At 40.8% G+C, this 14,132-nt stretch overlaps 1 protein-coding gene across 4 annotated transcripts in view; it reads left to right on the top strand.

Annotated features, from left to right (window-relative positions):
- The window catches only part of LOC120906307 (four and a half LIM domains protein 2), a 117,323-nt gene that overhangs the window by 33,157 nt on the left and 70,034 nt on the right, over positions 1 to 14,132 (top strand). Inside the window, exon 1 of one of the 4 annotated variants that reach the window (XM_040317913.1) lies at positions 9,155 to 9,336. The exons of the other annotated variants lie outside the window; for them this stretch is intronic. The gene's annotated coding sequence lies outside the window, so the exon portion shown is untranslated. Of the gene's footprint in view, positions 1 to 9,154; positions 9,337 to 14,132 lie in introns of those variants that run through there. 4 annotated transcript variants of the gene reach the window in all.

Genomic DNA, 14,132 nt, shown 5'->3' on the forward strand with positions numbered 1-14,132 from the left:
CTCAGTGTGGCTAGGGCATCATCAAGTTTTTTCAAGGCTCCGGCTTCGCTTAGAGTGCGTAGTCTATACATTTACTATTTGATATATTGCTGACTGTATATTGCAATTATAAATCTTCGTGAAATAATTATAAAATTAGACTAGGAAAAAGAAATATTTTGCATGATATAATTGATGTGTCAAATCGGTAGAATTTGCTCAAAGAACTGTAAAATTGATAAAGACGTGTATCTTGAAATCCGCGTATTAGTTGGGAAACCGCGTAACCTCAGGGACTATCTATATTTCTTATTTTATCTACAGACTTACGCTACCATTTTTTATTATTACCCTACGCTTACCGCCGTTTAAAAAAATTGCTTGTTTCTTTAGAATGTTTTGCATTTATCAGTTATGTTTTAAACGGGATTTTTTATGACTAAGGAGTTTCTAACCGGAAGTGTCAAACTCGATATATGCTCAACGTTAGTTTTAACTATTTGTTCTGTGAATGGTGATGGGTTTATGATTACAAAATTTTGCATAATAGAAATGCTACACTAGAAATTTGAAAGGCTTCCAATTGGTCGTATATCTCTCTGGTTTCTGTATAACAGATATATTACCAACATTTCATTTTGTGGCGATGCTGCTAGTCAGGATGTAATTTAAAATTTTGATAACAATATTCTAAAAACTCTTTGTAATGCATATTCCACAAACATGTTTTCTTCGAAGTTATTTATTAAAGCTGCGTTATATTTTTTTATGCTTCACATTTGTACCATGCATAATTGATACTCAAACAACTTTAACTATATCCTTGCTCTATGAAGCGAACACATGATCAGTTGCAATGTCCCTTGCGAAGGTGTTGAAGGAAGTAAATCAAATAAATAAAAACGGCAGCTAACGAAAGCACTTGAGGGTAAGGGAGCACGATAGTATAAGGAAGGAGTCGTTGGCCAATCCTTGTACGCAAGCCCTTACCATTGCTGTGAGTGTTTGTTCGTTGGTTGATGGCTTCTTCGTCAGCATTTCCGTCCAGCAAAACGAGTCATGATAATCATAATCATAACCATGACTCGTCTTCCCACTACGGGTAGAGGGGGTTTCCTTTTTTTCGCTTTATCCCCCATGTACCTACAGCACCGTTTGGTACCCTGTTAGGGTTTGCTATTTTCGGTCGGTACGGGGCTTTCCCCCGAAGGATAAGCCATAAAATGTCGATGCACATTTACTCGCTCCTGTGTGTGGTACCCGAGGCGTAACTGCTTTGCTAAATCCCACCCCCACTAGGGTAACATTAGGACAAGGACATGGCCAACCAGAATGGGTGTTGTCTTGGAGGGATGCTACGTTTATAAGGGTAGAATACGCATAGTAGATGATAAAAAAACGGGGTAAGGAGACGTAAATGGCAAACGAGTTGGTACGATGGAATAGGTTGACACGATGCGTCACACAATGTGTCGAAGTGTAATCGTTTGTGCAGACGAAGAAAGTTCCTAAGGACGATTAATGCCTCAGAAGAGCGCTCTTGCTCACTGTGTATCTCGTTTGCGACTGCAACTTAACGCAGCAAAGGCGCGCAACATAGTGTGTATCGCGTAAGCGCATCGAGCACGTGGTTCTGTATTTTTTTCGCGAAAAGAAATGTGCTCTTCTTTTCGTGCGAAGAAGCTAGCATGGAGGGAACTGTGCAAAGCTCATAAAATTTATGACCGGAACAAAGGCCGATAAAACGATGGTAACTGTTCTAACGATTGCGCGAAGAACGGGAACCGCTCATGTGCGTTCTTGCAAAGCATGTTTGCAGTGTAAAAATAATCTCAGCGATAGATTAAGAAATTGCAAACATCACCAACCTACGGCCATAACCTTCAAACAGGACGACCAGGAACCAAAGGCCGCCGCCTCCAACGGGTGTGCTATATGATCCGTGATGGGGGATGGTAAGGGATGTGCACAATGAGGAGTGCTGCAGCACCGAACCGAAGCTCGGGCCATATATACGCCCATCAAACTCATCCATTAGCGTTATGGACTTGCATCATTTCCTGGCTGGGGCTGGCAGGCCTTCGACAGCCCAGCACACGATAAGAAGGAGCGCCAGGATATAGATAGATTTGATGAGCGACCTTACCTTTCGCCGTGCGCCTCTTCGCCGTCATCGTCCTGCGCTCGCCACTTTCACACCCATACGGATGCGTTCTACCATGACGGGGATTTTCTTTTTCCACACGTTAAAATTGACTTTCAGATAAGCTGTTGTCAAGTGGGAAAGCTTCGGCAAGGTTTTGCCAACGAATGCAAAGAAGAAAGCTGGACAGAGAAAGAGAGGAAGATTACACCTCCCCAGCCTACAAACACTTTTGCTAAGCGGGGCGCGATCGAAAAGGACATTCTCTGGGGTGGCGAGAACAGTTCCCGGTTTGCGTTTGGAACAACCCGCGGACAGAAAGGGAAGAAACGGGTGAAATTAATCCATTTTACGTGCGTCATCCGGGACACAGCCAACCAGCCTGTTGATGGATGACTCAAAAACAAACCTTGGGCGATAAAATTCTACCATCATGGCTGGCATTTTGTAAAAGGTCGTAAAACTGGCAGCGTATCACTCGGTGTGGCTGGCGGCCTGCTGGTGGTAACGTCCTGCATGAGCAGGATGGTAGCATAAATTAAAACTCTGACACACACACCACACACTTGGGGTGGGCTTGATTAATCGAGCCAAGGGGGTGTGGCTTTCCCGTTGTTTTTTTCTTATGGTCGAAATAGTTTTCCAATGTTTTTTATTCCTTTTCCGACGATTAATTAAGCTCATTGGGACATAGTTTCGGAATAACTACTGCTCAATTAAACCTGTCGAAGTGGAAAATTTGTTTCGGATAAACTTAAAAGTTTCGATTTTTGATTGGTTGTGGGAAAGAGTTTACAATTTCTAATCAAGCTTTCCCATTTCATGGTTCATCTCTGTTTGGTGTTTTGCGTTTAATTAACCAAATAGTGTACTTGTTCAACTGTACTGCAGACGAGGATTGGCTGGAAAGGGTGTTAATAATTGTACCAATCATGGTTTGCTTTCACGATTTTACTCAATGATGTTTAAAGGTTTAAAAATGTTCTAAAGAAATAAATTTGCATGAAAAGGAAAACGACATGATTAACTCAAAATGAAGTAATTATGCAACAAAGAAATCTGTTTTATTCTTAACACATACTTCATTCATCATCTGTTTTACAGACTCTATTTATATTTATCTCTAATTTGATTTGATTCTTGCATATTTTGCTTAAAATGTGCATATCAAAATAAACAATTTCAATGTGTCTTTATAACATCCACAGAAACTATTTGGTTTGAAAATATCTAAATAATCATTCTTAAATCACTTAAATCACTAAAGCAAGTTAAACAAGTTGGGTAAATATTGTGTTTAATTTGTTGATATTGGTATTTATTCAACGGAATTATGTCTAATTGAACATTAAATTCTTATATCTAATTTTAAAATTAGTGTTATTTTACCAGATGATTAGTGTGATACGAATTCGGTGTAAAGATGTTCAACCATGCGTTCAACAGGAACTTTGATACCTTGTTGCACATAGCTGATGACGGGACATGAAAATGACGGGGCAATATGGACACTCATTATACCAGCATTTCAAGACATTTAAATTTAATTCTAATCTTTGAACTGTGTCACGAATCATGTCTGTTTTATACTAAACTAAATAATTTATTGAATAATTTATCATATTATATGATACATGAAACTTAGCTACAATATGTTCTTATAGGGGCTTTCAGGGATTTCTATAAGGGAAGGTAGGGAAAGACGGACGCGTTAGGAAAAATGTTAAAAATCTAGGGATGTATAAATAAAACGACCCTATGGAAATATGCTAACCTTCTTTTAAACTCATGTTTGATCAGAAATTATGTTGTAACTTTTAAGATTTTTTTATCGCTTATATGTTTTTTTTTTTTGAAAAATTACTTGGCGCAAAATCCGCTACCCCAACATTTTTGAGGGACTTGTAAATGGGTAAAGCCATTTTTAGCACCATATCAAAATTTACCTTTTTGATATTTGTAATTCCATAGAATCTTACATCCATTCCTGAAATTTATATCAATGCCTCTTCTTTTTATTGATTAAAGCTGTCCAAGTCGTGATAAGATATTTGATTTCAAAGAAGTTCCTCCTCAGCGTCGAGCGTGTAATAGCATAACGAATGGCTGCTATTTTGACCCGTGTTCCATTTCTCGCATATTTCCATGATTTCTCTAGTTTCTGGATGTGTTATATCTTCCGAGTCCCCTGTTGGTATTTGATGACATCTATTCATCATCAATTGATATAAGAAGTAAAATAAATAAACAATTTCGGTGTCCATCTTTCCCTACGACAGAGTGTCCGTATTTCCCTCTTTGGTGTCAGGATGCTTAAACTACCAGAAAACTAGTGTTGGGTGTTATGAATCTTACGTTGAGATTCATTCATATGATTCTTTAGGGATGAGTGATTCGAATCGAATCTAAAGATTCATAAATCTCTGAAGATTCTTGAATCTCCCAGGATTCATTAATCTCTTAAGTAAGTATCCAGTAAGATTCATGAATCTCCAGGGATCCATGAATCTTTAGGGATGTATGATTTTAAAAATCCCATACAGTGGAACAGTGGTTAACTCGCATGACCTAATAACATGCCCGTTGTGGGTTCAAGCTTTGCATGGACTGTCTCCCCGTAACAAAACAAACCATCCGGCTGTGTTGAACAGGCCAAGAACTCTCGAAAGCCTATATAGGCTGGCATGACCACAGAAGAATGATAATAAGAAGCTTAAGCTCTATCGAGATTTATGAATCTCTAGAGATTCCTAAATCATTCGAGATGTATAAATCTTTTGAGATTCATTAATCTTCTGAGATTGATGAATTTTTCGAGAATCATGAATCTTTCCAATCGAGATTTAGATTCATTTAATCATTTCAAAGATTCATTCAGATTCATGAATCTGAATCAGAGTTACTCAAAACTACAGAAAACAAGTTTTTTTGTTTTCATTCTCGTTCTCCCGCCAGATTTTTGCTTAATAATCAAGGCTTAATAATAATCATTCATGTAATAAAACTATCAAAAATATAAACAATACATGTTGTAGAGCTTAAGATCCGCAGTGCTCAAATAAGATTCACAAGGGACCGCACGATTTAAATTTTGTTTTGTCCGTGAATTTATTTTTTTGGCATATGTTATGTCAAAAATGTATTCAAATATAGTATTTACGAGAAGTGTCCATCTTACCCGCAGTGTCCGTCTTTACCTACCTTCACCTATTTGCACAATTTTTTAATTCTTTCGTGCGACCTGATACGACCAAATTATTTACCTAAAAGAAACAGGATTGTATAAGCTCTTCACTAGTACCAAAAATATCAACCAATACCCATACCATACCGCCCCCTGATCCCATACATGGTTGTTCGTTGCTTCTGTATGAGCAGCCATCGTTTGCCCATATAGAGTACCAGTTGGTCGCTTCTAAAATAATCGAACATTCTTGTGGTACTCGCAGAATCAACAGACTGTGAAAGATGTTCTTGACGACACTGGAATAACTCAGCAGTTCTGTACCAATTTGAGATACCACGAAGTTTGCAAATATCATACGAACATGTGCTATTTTAAACGTTCGAGACATTAATGAAGGTGGTCTTATTTTGGATATCATTGAAGCATACAATGTTAATACGTTTCTCCAGTCTAATAATAATAGTTCAGTAATGATACATACGATGCATTACATCAAGTCTCCAATTAGTCATATTAGGATCTCTTTCAAACTGAATAAACAACTCCGAAGATAAAAGGTCCCATGATCGCTATTGATAAAGGTTTCCAACTTCCAACTTTCCAACTTAATTACGTGAAGCGATATAAATTCTTATACTAAAACAACTTTTAAAAGAAACCAAACCTCTCTTGACGATTTTGTCATTTTCACTAAAATATTTCTCTTATTTCGGTATGTCGTGGACCTCACTAATTTCATTTTTTTTCTATTTTTAGGTAAGTCTGAGGTGTTTCTACGACAGGCTGACACCATCGCTAACAGTCACCGTGGATAAAAAGGTTTCGCCGTTGGGCTGAACCCCCTTACACCGCCGCACTAACGTCCGAATGTAATCCGATCTTAATCATTAAACGGCACGCTTTATATGAACAGGCTGAAGCGAACCGAGCGAACAAGTAAAAGGATATAAATATTTGATTTGGCAAGGTGTGTTGTGCGCCGCCGTTGTATGTCACCTGGCGAGGGGTCGGTTCCGTTGTGATGTTATGGTAAATGACGAGCCTCGCGGATGCTCCTCCATCGTTCGGTTTATGATGGTTTTATGAGTCAAATCAAACGTTTACCCAAGGCTGTGTCTCGATTAATCGCCCTTCGTTCCGTGCGCGGCGCTTCGCGGGCAACGCGTGTGGTAGAGATAACCAATTTTCCTACCATCAAACATCTGTCATTGCTTTGTTGAAAGGGCGGATGGGATGGTGGGTGGTAGGTGCATATGGGTCCATGTACGGTACCGCAAAGGAACGGGGTACGGTGGTCCAACGAATGATCGTGGTTGTGTAATGGAGGCGTTTTACACTGCAAAGCGCTTCGTGGCTAACCATTCCATACTTGTGCGAGCGCTAGGAAGGTCGTTTGGATCGGTTGGGCTTTTATCGCAAGAACGCAGACTGTGTCTACCGTCTTGAGCACGTCGCGTTGCACCGAAAAGAGCGTACAGCGAGGCACACACTTTTTTGCCGCACTTAATTGCTTTAATGAGCAATGATCAGCGGAGGGGCAAAGCATGCCCATGCATTGACATGCTATGTTAGCAAGCATGATTGTGCCTGTGACCGTTATTGCCAGCGTTGACACGTGACGCCGAGACTATTAGTTAGGACCATTAGCTGCACATTTCGATCGGTGCGTTCGTGCGTGCTTGCGTGCGATCGCCGTCGTGTATCAATTCGGCGGGTAGTGTACATGATTTGTGATGAGAAAAATGAGCATCACGCTGCTGCTGCTGCACCTTCTGGGGCGGGCAGTTTCAATCGGGTGGAAAATTAATCGTCCCCCAAAATGGGATGGGATAGCGCTGTGGTGAGAACGATTGGGCGAGAGCGAGTGGTCGAGCGGACCGATATACCATGCGGTTGTTCGGGTTTTGCCCGAACACTCTCACCGGGCGAGGGAAAAGTTTTCTCTCTTTTATAGATATCTCGCAGGTATTCGTTTTTGCGCCATCCTGCTGTTCGTGCGAGAGGTAAACAGCATTCTTTTCTTAATCTGATTAATGATAATTAATTGATCGTTTGAAAATTTTGGTTTAACTTTAATAAAAAAAATATATTATTTTTATATTTCTTTATTGGAGCAACAGGAAAGTCAGAGGCTTATATTAAGCAAAGAAAATGGTTTTATATGGATGTACAATCGATATATCATACAAATTTAGCAATGAAGCATATTTTATGATAAGGAATTATAGCAAATACTTTTAAACTGCATAACATTTAACAGACACCAGATTTGTGAGGAAAATGTGTCAAAAGCACTAAAATTAATCGGCGTGTTTTTTAAACTCATATCATTTTTATTTAAACGTTAGTATATTGGAATACAGAATCACGTGTTAATAACTTAACCCAAAAATATATACTGTAAAATTTTATTCCGTGTCATGTGTATGGTATAATATATAACTATATTCAGATTAAGGCCATCATAAATCATAAAGTTTGCTATAAAATAGCGAATATCGCGCTCGAGACAACATTTTTTCCAAATATGACCTAACAATTTCGGGGGAGTCCTGTGGTACAGTCGTCAACTGGAACGACTCGATAACAACATGCCCGTCATGGGTTCAAGCCTAGAATGGACCGTTGCAAGGACTTGACTTTGACTGACTATCTATCCGGCTGCGTGGTATTTATTAGTCTTAAAGCCTGTAAAGGCGCCGGCATGTTCACGTAGGACGTTACGCTGAATAGAAGAAGACCAAATAATGCCATTAAACATCACTTGAATAAGATCATTAATAACTCGTACTAGTTCGGCATTTGTTATGCCGAACAATGAACACTTTACTGTAATCAGTTGGTATTAGTGTATATTTCACCAGTATGAGAAAATACATTCTTTTGATGATAAGCCTTACAATTTATTTATCTTACAAAATATTACGCCCAAGTCTAAGCAATTCCTAATTATTATTTGAAGAATGCAAGGGCTTTTTGTTTTATTTTCTAGCTTGTTCATAGCTATTTCTTTACGATTGCTTAAAATCAGTTTGCTATTTTTTGTATAAGTTTTAAATTTAATAATAAAAATGTAAAAAAGCCTATAAGTAGCTTAGAAATTCAAATGCAAACGTACGCTTTACAAAGCTTGCTGTTGTTGACATAACACTTTAATTTTAGAACGCCCCGCACTACTGCACTTTATCATCCTACCTTCCACAACAGTTGGCAAACTTTGGCCGCGAATTCCTAGCGATAAAGAGCGATAAGAAAACTGTGACGGAACGGGTGGGGTGGTAAGTCGATGATTATTAAGACCACGGTCGGGTTTTGGGGCATTGCATATCGTTCGGAAGGTGTTAATTGCCCGATGGTGTCACCCCGCTTCTTCGCGTTTCAGTTATGAAGTGTACTTGCTACCTTAAGAGAATCCGTTAGAGAGCGTTGCGTTGCAAAACGATAGTAGGAGAGCATATGATGTAAAGAACGTTCTCTCGGGTATCTTTTTTTTTGGGGAAGCGGATGATTCAACGGATGTTTCGTGAATTTTTCCGGCAATTTTTTCTTCATGTCTTTGCTGCTTCCTCGCAGACGACCACGTTGTTTGTGTGGTTTTGCGTAGCGCGTGCTATCATGCCTGCTGGCAGCTGCCGCGAGAGAGCGAGCATGGCACAGCTGTCCGCGCGAGAGTTAGAAGAGAGTGTCGCAAAGTGTGCGGATTTCCCACTCTCCCTCCCCCCTTCGTTCACTGTGGGGCTAACCCACAGTACCAGTAGCAGTAGCGCACCCGAGCACGAACCCGAGATAGGGTTTGCCGCCGCCGGGACGGTTAGCCGTGGCGCGCACTACACTCGCTCGTTAGTCGTCGCACGAACGGCGCATCAACTTGTGGCCACGCGTGTGTTCCGGGCGTTACTAGCTGAGTGTCAGCCAAACGAAACCGATCGCCGTGTGCGTTGTGCGTTCGCGCGCGCGATCTAAAAGTGGACGCGACTATATTGCCCGGCCACCTAGGAGGTAGAGCGCCCGGCTGCTGCTGTTCCCGGTGTGTTGCACTTCGAGGGGTTGGTGTGTTTACCGTACGCGCAGTGCTTATCGTCAGTGGCCAAGATTGGTCGCGGGAGGACCCACTGTGTTATCTTTTCCGCGTGTGTGACAGTTTTCAAGGCGATATTTTGTTGTGTGTTCGGTGAGGTAGTGAAGAGGTTGGTGGTGTGTGGTTTAAGGTGAAAAAGCAAGGGATAAATCGCGACGGTAAAGCAAACATTATGCACACCAAAACGATGCTCGGCTTTGAGCATTCTTTTTGCGTGGTCGTCGTGTGCGTTCAACGTTCTCTTTCGCGAAATCATTTGCCCGCGTGCACGATCGTATCTAACTGATCTTTGAAAGCAAATTTTCACACAATTTCCCACATGTGCTAATATCGTTATACTTTGTGTGCGTATATGCTGGATGTTGGTGCGTGTGAGTGTGTGGCGTGTTTAGGTATAGAAAACAAAACGAAAAAAGAAGCATGGGAACCACGTGCTGTGCTGCAAGTCGCGATCATTCGCGTATCAGTTGCACTTGATCGTGCCCGCGTCACTGTATGCGTTTGCCTAGCGTGCGTGTCTCTGTTCTCTGTGTGTGTGTGTGTTTTAGGAAGTGTTGTGGCACAATTTTGCGTGTGAGAAACAAAGCGTAATCATGGTTTTCTGCTCGGCCAGCGTGTGTGTCACGTCGGGGGGAACATGACGCCAAAAACGCCAAGGGCGCAATGATAGCGGGAAGAAACATTTGTTTATCGTACACACAGACGAATGAGTGAGGGGCTTGGTAGTGTAGACTGCATAAAAGTATAATTGTTATGCTTTTTGTTTCTGCTTTATCGGGGGTGTTTTTTTCTGAGAAAGCGTACATGCTGGCAACGAACCCCTCCGCATCGGAGCTGCATCCATGTTTGTCCATGAAGATTTAAGATGTTTAACTTTGATTGGTTTACAATGAGACTCTGGTCTTAAATGAATTGCGAAGTACAATGTTATGCATAATGGGTATTCAATGCGATCAATTTATAATATCGGTCTTTGCCGATCGAGTCTTTCTCTCTCTCTGGCGCAGGATTGCTTCATCGATGCCGTCACCCCTGTGGCGCGTTGTTTCGCTTCCGTTCTGTACAGAGAGTGTCTGTCCCATACCAGGACAAGCCCTTCGTGATTCAGCCACTCGACATCTCTGATCCGATTTGTCGTTGCACCGTCGTTTCTCCACTTTTACCTTCCCTTCCCCGGTGCATTATTGGACGCACTTTGTGTGCCGTGTCGAAGTTTATTAGATACTGGCGTCAAATTGAATCACTAATCACGGGCACGATTCTCTAAGCGGGCTCCCGCTCTGTTGACGGCATCGCACTTGCCCAAGGTATGTGTGTGTGTTTTAATCAATTAAATCCCTTGTACTACCACCACCTGTACCAACCCTCGCGTTGGGTGTCCGGTCCGGTATGGAAGTGGCTGAGTGTGGTGCACCGCATTCGGCTATGCGCCGGAGTTGCACATAAAGGTGTAGTACATGCAGAGGTGACATACTCCTTCTCCTCCTTCTGTTGTCCACTTTACCACCATCACCATCACTTTGGCAAGGTGTTTCGCAATGACACAACATCTACACACGCGGGGCGGCATGCAGCGAGATGCCGAGACACCGTTTCTTCCTCCTACACTGCTTCTTTTTTTTTCTTAAAGAGTTTGTGTACATGTGTGTGTGAGTAGGTGATAAATGCTGAACTAATTTTCCGTTCCGCGGTTGGTCGCGCGTACAAGCGGCCCTGTCCCTGCACCGCCCGCGCTCTGTGTTTACGTTCGCGCTTTAACAATATACCCCGTGTTTCTGTGTGTTTGTACGGTTGGATGGGGGTAAGGGTAACCTTACGATCGCGTTGGGAAAGTGGTCGGCAGTGTCGCTGCATTGTATCGGTGTCTCTCGGTGCGTTTGTTATGTTTTTTTTTCTTTCATTTTTTTCATACAAAATTGTGTTGGCCCTCACGGCGACACAATCGTCATGTCTCTAGTGAAGTGTGATGGAGCTGATTTCGACTGCCCCGGTACTGCCCCGCGTCCGTGGTTGACCTCCGTCCAAACCACGAGGTTATTGTTGCTGCAGTTGATGATGACAATCGGAGCAACATTTTGAGGGTTTGTTTGTACCCGTGTTTGTGCGTCGTTTAGTGTGAAAGGGGGGAAAGAATGGTACAGTAAAAAAGTAAAGCGGTTGGAAAGCAATTCGGCACAAGCACCTGTCAACTGACACCCGCTGTGTTGGTGGTGCAATCGTGTGTTAGTAGTATATTATTTTCATACGAAGAACTGCTCAGAATATTTATGTCAATTTAGAGCCAGATGGTGAAATTGATGAACAGTGGTATAGGATAAGGTTGTGCCCGGTAAACTCAGATTATCAATGCTCTAAGAAAATCTACTCACAAAACATAAATTTAGGTTGACTAACTAGCTATTACTCTAGTTTATCCTTATATTAAAATACAAAATGAAGGTAATAAGCAATTCAAGCAATACAGCAGGGCCCGACACAAGGTACTAATATTGTTTTACCACTTTGAAAATGTATTCATTTAGATAAATAAAACTAAAGAAAATTAATGCATATTATGCTATTACAAAATGAGATCGATTGATAATGTTTAAATGTATGGAATGAATTAATGACTTTTTTGGCGATGAATCTCATTAATTGTTGGACACTTTTCCATGGATTGATTATCATGGTATTGAGCAATAAGATTCATTAATTCCTCATCTGTCCATGGTGCATAGAAATGTTATCATTTATGGGTTTAAAACATTGGGAATTGCGAATTTTTCAGGTAATTATTTAGAGAGATTTGCTAGTTGTGACCAACATCCTATCTGACCACTTACAGAATAGGTTCAATAGATGCGAAGGATTTCATCTATTCATAGGAGATTTTTTAACACTATTTCAAGTTCAAGTTCAAAATGAAAAATAATAATCAATTTGGCAACCAAAATATAAATCCATAGTGAAATAATATTCATTTAAACAAATGTTTTAATCCATATTCGTTGTTGATATATTTTCGGCAGCGTTTGTGCAAACAATATCTTTAGAGGCTCCTCTTGCTAGGTGAATTCCTCGAAGCTAAACGATTTTTTATAGGTATTGTGTACTTTTCCCATCTCTATCAACCTTGGTCAAGGTCAAACATCAAAGCTAGGAGTGAGTAATGAGTAGGATCTATTTTGTTTTTTTTCCAACCGACGACGAGTTCACCATACTGTTTCTCCTAGCGTCTTTCTTACTTCCCGAGACGAGTGCATCAGATGATGAATCGATTGTTTAGTTACTTGGTTAAACAGATGACGAAAAATAGGTCATTGTGTGGAGATAAAAAAAACATAAACAAAACATTCCTTAACCATCTTTGTAAAACACGCCCAATCTCTGCCATACTTCGTTAATCAAGACAAATACAGAAACAGCTTTTAAGATGCTAGCTTTTATCACCGTCGTAACCAAGTATGTCTGTAGTATTATTCATACAATTCAGATTCGCTACCAAAATTGCGCTGTGAATAATAATGTTATCTTCAAATTATTCATCTCCAAAGGCAAATTTCCGGCGCAGTAGATGGGAGAGAGAGAGAGTGAAAAAAACCCCAGCCAGAATGCAAACATTTACTCTAGCATATCACTTTACGGCCCTCTTCTTAAACAAGACAAAGGCATAACTCTGGGCGAGAGCCAACCGTTTATCAGAACTTCCCCATTTTCTTTGTAAAATGCAGCAACGCATCGCAATTTTATCTTCCCAGCAGCAGCGTCTGTGTTGATCGCTCGCCTCGGCTAGGGGTCCCCACACTAGCAACAACGATTGTGGCCGACTGGAGTTTGATTTACTCGCGTTCCCTCGCGAACCTCGCGTGATCGGGGAGCCGACTAATTAGTGAGACGGGTTTTATCGGGAAACGAAGAAATGCAAGCTACGATGCTCGTAAAGACGGGCTGTATTTGCCTGTTTGTTCGTGTTCCGTGTTTGGTTGGTTCATTACATCAACTTTTTGGCTACCGAATCGATGCACTCGTTGTTTTTTGATGACGCTGGAAGACGTAAACAAGCCCGACTGTGCGGTATCGTAAACAGCGCCGTGGAATCGGGAAGGGAATGATTTTAATTTATTTTATTACACACTAACGGGGGTAGGAGTAGCGGTTTCCGATGCTATCATTTGCATGCGCCTACCGATCATGTGCTTCCGAATTGATCGTAACAAGGGAAATGGAAGAATTTAATTAAACTTTTCACTTATATCAATGTTTCTCGATGAGAAAGCATCTTAAGACACAACAATCATAGGAAAATTGTTGTCTTACTCCTTCATTTACCTCATTTTTTCATACAAATCAATGGAATTATTAATTTATTAGTATTACCAATTTACTCGCGTGGAATTGCACAACTTTCTAAATTATTTTCCAATGGTTTTGAATCCGTTCTAGAAGCACAACCATTTCATTGATTTATTTATTCACCCGCTCATGCTTATTTATCCATTTCATTTTATTGACCGTTCCATCCTTCCTCTGTCAGCACGTGTCTCGATGGAGGCGCCTAGTTAAAATAGATTATTTACTTCCTCTGTTTTGCGAAGGTTTCACTGTTTTCACAAAATAATGAAGAAAAGCACGTTCTTTAGTTTTGACGTGGGTCCATAAATGATTGACATTTTCATCGGGGGTCAACGTTCAATGAAATATTACACCGTTTTTTTGTACAGCAATTTTTAAAACGTCAAAAAATGCTTATGAAAAGTTTGGTT

Source organism: Anopheles arabiensis, chromosome 2 (genome assembly GCF_016920715.1).
Source record: "Anopheles arabiensis isolate DONGOLA chromosome 2, AaraD3, whole genome shotgun sequence".
NCBI lineage: Eukaryota > Metazoa > Arthropoda > Insecta > Diptera > Culicidae > Anopheles > Anopheles arabiensis.